General features: G+C 48.4%; 1 pseudogene; it reads left to right on the forward strand.

Moving 5' to 3' along the window:
* Window positions 1-1,637: 1,637 nt before the first annotated feature.
* Window positions 1,638-2,785, forward strand: LOC105527751 (annotated as a pseudogene).
* Window positions 2,786-5,503: the final 2,718 nt, after the last annotated feature.

Consider the following 5,503-nt stretch of genomic DNA (forward strand, 5'->3'; position numbering starts at 1 on the left):
GTGAACCTGGGAGGCGGAGCTTGCAGTGAGCTGAGATCCGGCCACTGCACTCCAGCCGGGGCGACAGACCGAGACTCTGTCTCAAAAAAAAAAAAAGTTCTAGAAATGAACAGTGATAATGGCTGCACAACATGGTGAAAGTACTTAATGCCGCTAAACTGGACACTTAAAAGTGGTTAAAATGGTAAATTTTATGTTACGTATATTGTACCACAATATATAAAGTGAAGAGGCAAATTTTATGTGTATTTTACCATGCACAAAACATCCCAAAACTCTGCAATGGCCATCCCAGCATCCCCACCTTATTATCGTAGACCGTTTTGTGGAGCTATTCCAGAAGCATGTTAGAACTGGCTCCAGCTACATCCTGCGTTACAGAAGAGTGCTCCCCTGCCAATAAACTATCTCCTTTCTTTTTAAATTAGTTTATTAATTTATTTATTTTTTGATTTGAGACAGAGTCTGGCTCTGTCACCCAGGCTGGAGTGCAGTGGTGTGATCTCAGCTCACTGCAACCTCCGCCTCCTAGTTCAAGTGATTCTCTGGCTTCAGCCTCCAGAGTAGCTGGTATTACAAGCATGTGCCACCATGCCCAGCTAATTTTACTAGAAATAGAGTCTCACTATGTTGCCCAGGCTGGTCTTAAACTCCTGGCCTCCAGTGATCCACCCGCCTCAGCCTCCCAAAATACTGGTATTACAGGCGTGAGCTGCCACACCTCGCCTACTCATTTTATTTGAGACAGGGGCTCACTCTGTCATCCAGGCTGGAGTGCAGTGGTGAGATTTCAGTTCACTGCAACTTCTGACTCCCTGGTTCAAGTGATCCTCCTACCTCAGCCTCCCTAGTAGCTGGTACTATAGGCACAAGCCACGACGCCCAACTAATTTTGTTTTTTAAAATTTTTTGTAGAGACGAGGTGTCGCTATGTTGCCCAAGCTGGTCTTGAACTCCTGAGCTCAAAGGATCCTACTGCCTCGGCCTCTTGAGGTGCTGGTATTGCAAGCATAAGCCACCACGCCTGGCCAAAACTATCTCCTTTCAACCTTATATTTGCATCATGGTTTAGCACCCTCGAGATCTACTTCTGGCCGGGTGCGGTGGCTCTCACCTGTAACCCAGCACTGTGGGAGGTGGAGGCCAGAGAATCACTTGAGCCTAGGAGTTCAAGACCAGCCTGGGCAACACAGTAAGGCCCTCTCTACAAAAAATTAAAAATTAGCCAGGCATGGTGGCGTGCGACTATAGTTCCAGCTACTTGGGAGTCTGAGGCAGGAGGATTGCTTGAACCCAGGAGATTGAGGTTGTAGAGAGAAGTGTTTGCACCATGGCACTTCAGCATGGGTAACAAAGCAAGGCCCTCTCTTAAAAAAAAAAAAAAAAATCCACTCCCATACATAGTTCCCTTTATTTCTCCCAGTCCTTATTGGCTGGTCCTGGTCCTCATAGGTGGACTATTTATCCAAAACCAGAAGCTGTATTTCCCATCCCAAGCTACAACACTGAGCTCTGACCCATTATTGAGTCGGAAGCAATGACAGGCTCTCTGCTCCTCCTGTTCGACTGACAGCTGCATCTTCTCATGCAGTGCCAATTGTGTCCCTGAGGCACCGAGGTAAAAGTCAGCTGGAGTAAACAGATTTGGACATATTGGGTGCCTGGTCACCAGGGCTGCTTTTAACTCTAGCAAAATGGATATTGTTGCCATCAATGACTCCTTCATTGTCCCCAGCTACATGGTCTACATATTTGAGTATGATTCCATCCATGATAAGTTCTACAGCACCATCAGGCTGAAAATGGGAAGCTTGTCACCAATGGAAATCCCACCACCATCTTTCAGAAATGAGATCCCACCAAAATCAAAAGGGGTGATGCTGGTGCTGATTACGTTATGGACTCACCAGTGTCTTCACTACCATAGAGAAGGCTGGGACTTACTTAGATGGGGGAGCCAAAAGAGTCACCATCTCTGCCCCTTCTGATGCTCCCATGTTTGTGATGGGCCTGAACCATGAGAAGTATGGAAACAGCCTCAAGATTATCAGCAATGCCTCCTGCACCACCAGTTGCTTAACACCCCCGGTCAAGGTCATCCATGACAACTTTGGCACCGTGGAAGGACTTATGACCACCGTTCATGCCTTCACTGCCACCCAGAAGACTCCTGATAGTACCTCTGGGAAATTGTAGTGTGATGGGTGCAGTGCTCTCTAGAACATCATTCTTGCCAAGCCTGTGGGCAAAGTCATCCCCGAGCTGAATGGGGCATGGCCTTCCGTGTCCCCACCACCAACATGTTGGTCATGGACCTGACCTGCCATCTGGAGAAATCTGTCAAATACAGTGACATCAAGACGATTGTGAAGCAGGCATTGAGGGGGCTCCTCAAGGGCATCCTGGGCTACACTGAGCACCAGGTTGTCTCCTCTGACTTTGACAGTGACACCCATTCTTCCACCTTCAATGGTGGGCCTGGCATTGCCCTCAGCAACGACTTCGTGGAGTTCATTTCCTGGTATGACAGTGAATTTGGCTGCAGCAACAAGGTGGTGAACCTCACGGTCCACATGGCCTCCAAGGAGTAAGAGCCCCAGGCCACCAATCCCAGTGAGAGCACAAGAGGAAGAGAGGGGCCCTCAGCTGTTGGGGAGCCCTGCTGTGCTCAGCCCCCACCATACTGAGCATCTCCCCTCAACACAGTTTCCATGTCAGACCCCTAAAGAGGGTGGGGCCTATGGAGACCCACCTTATCATGTGCCATCAATAAAGTCCTCTATACCTTGCCCCCCAAAAATAAGTCCCCTGTACTTCTGACTGTTAAGAGTCAGGAGAAGAAGCAATGAGAGGAAATAAGGAGTATATCTGAGGATAAATATCCTCTTGCAAGTCAGTTGAATCCTAGCATGACTTCCAGACAAAGGCAAGCTGCTCTCCTCCAGCAAGGGAGAGAGGGTTACTTTTGCTGGCCTGGAATGTTCAGGGGGTTCAGAGAAATCTGGGGGTTTGATGTTCTCAAGTACATCCAGATGTCCCCTCCTAGGCATCAGGGTTCCAATCCTTTCCTATGAGAGGCTTGACTTTGGCATTGGTGACGCATTAGGGCTGCCCATATTCCATCTTTCTTGCAACTCTGCAACTCTTACAATTAGAATCTGGGTCTTATTCTCAGCAATGTCTGCCTTATTGCTGCAGAAGATGAGGGTCTCTAATTGTTGCTTTGAAGGCCTTCTGGCTTTTGTTGTATGTCCTGAATTGACAGTTGGCTATCTGACTCTGCCTTTTTTTTTTTATCTGTCCTTTTTTTTTTTTGAGACAGAGTCTCCCTGTCACCCAGGCAGGAGTGCAGTGGCCTGATCTCAGCTCACTGCAACCTCCACCTCCCAGGCTCAAGTGATTTTTGTGCCTCAGCCTCCTGAGTAGCTGGGATTACAGGCACGTGCCAGATACCCAGCTAATTTTTGTATTTTTAGTAGAGACGGGGTTTCACCACGTTGGCCAGGCTGGTCTTGAACTTCTGGCCTCAAGTGATCTGCCCATCTTGGCCTCCCAAAGTGCTGAGATTACAGGTGTGAGCCACTGCACGCAAAGTCTGCCATTTTTTTTTTCTTCAAGGCTTCCAAAGCAGTTAACAAAAACTGGCTAACTCCATAGTCCTTATAATGACCACAGCTTCCACACTATTCACATCTAGAGCTACTGCATAGTTCAATATTTCCTCTTCCACTTATACCTCATTTCAACCAACCACAGATAAGAGTGTCAATGTGATGCTACCGCACACCAGGCCAGGGTTGTTGAGCCCCCTATTTACCACCAGCAATGGAATCCTTGTTGGCTTCTGACTGGTAATTGATATATTCCAGAAACTCAATTGGATGGAGTTGTGGGGGAGGTCCCCTTCTTTCTACTGTCACTCCTGGTACCAATTTTCTTAATTTGGCTTTCTCTAAAAGCAGTGCTTGAAACAAGGACTTGTGTGCAGTAGTTTATTTTAGATGTGATTTTAAGGAGCAGGTGTCAGGGAACAGAGTGAGTCAGGGAAGAAGGAAAAGCCAGGATAAGGGTACGTTGCCAAGTTTGCTGCTATGGGCAATGGGGGCTCAATTTGTCCAGGCCCTCCTAGGAAGTTTAAGAAAGTCTCTCAACTGGGCACAGTGGCTCACACCTGTAATCCTAGCATTTTGGGAGGCCGAGGTGGGTGGATTGTCTGAGCTCAGGAATTCAAGACCAGCCTAGGCGACACGGTGAAACCTGTGTCTACTAAAATACAAAAAATTTGCCAGATGTAGCAGCGTGCGCCTGTAGTCCAGCTACTCCAGAGGCTGAGGCAGAAGAATTGCTAGAACCCGGGAGGCAGAGGTTGCAGTGAGCCGAGATTGCACCACTGCACTCCAGCCTGGGCAACAGAATGAGACTCTGTCTCTTAAAAAAAAAAGAAGAAAGTCTGGGACCTCCTCCCTCTTTCTTGGGTAGCTGAGGTATGAGAACCACCTCTAGGAGGCAGAGGTTGCAGTGAGCCAGAAAGGTGCCACTGCACTCCAGCCTGGGCAACAGAGCAAGACTCTATCTCAACAACAACAAAAAAGTTCCGTTTTAGGCCAGACATGGTGGCTCACACCTGTAATCCCACCACTTTGGGAGGCCAAGGCCGGTGGATCACTAGGTCAGGAGATTGAGACCATTCTGGCTAACATGGTGAAACCTTGTCTCTACTAAAAAAAAATACAAAAAATTAGCCAGGCGTGGTGATAAGCACCTGTAGTGCTACTCAGGGGGCTGAGGCAGGAGAATGGCATGAACCCAGGAGGCAGAGCTTGCAGTGAGCTGAGATCCCAGCACTGCACTCCAGCCTGGGCAACAGAGTGAGACTCCATCTCAAAAAAAAGTTCTCCTTTAGACATGCTACATTTAAGATGCCTATTCACTTCCTAAGGGAAGTGGTGGTTAGCAGTTGGATATAAGAGTCAGAAGTTTTAGCCGGGCGTGGTGGTGCATGCCTGTAATACCAGCCACTCAAGAGGCTGAGTCAGGAGAATCGTTTGAACCTGGGAGACAGAGGTTGCCGTGAGCCGAGACCGCACCATTGCACTCCAGCCTGGGCGACAGAGCGAGACTCCGTCTCAAAAAAAAAAAAAAAAAAAAAAGAAGCTCTTTGCGGTCAAGGAAGGCCTCACTGAGAAGCACTTCCAGAAAAGAAAAGTCCCGAAGGAAGTGAGGAAGCATGTTTGGTGGGAGGTGATTGGATCTTGGGAGCAGATTTCTCCCTTGTTTTTGTGATAATGAGAGAGTGGTCAGGTGTGGTGGCTTATGCCTATAATCCCAGCACTTTGAGAGACCGAGGCAGGCAGATCACCTGAGGTCAGGAGTTCGAAACAAGCCTGGCTGGCATGGTGAATCCCCGTCTCTACTAAAGATACAAAAATTAGCCAGACATGGTGGCACATGCCTGTAGCCCCAGCTACTCGGGAGGCTGAGGCAGGAGAATCGCTTGAACCCA

The sequence above is a fragment of the Colobus angolensis genome, unplaced genomic scaffold, assembly GCF_000951035.1.
Source record: "Colobus angolensis palliatus isolate OR3802 unplaced genomic scaffold, Cang.pa_1.0 Scaffold65, whole genome shotgun sequence".
Lineage (NCBI taxonomy): Eukaryota > Metazoa > Chordata > Mammalia > Primates > Cercopithecidae > Colobus > Colobus angolensis.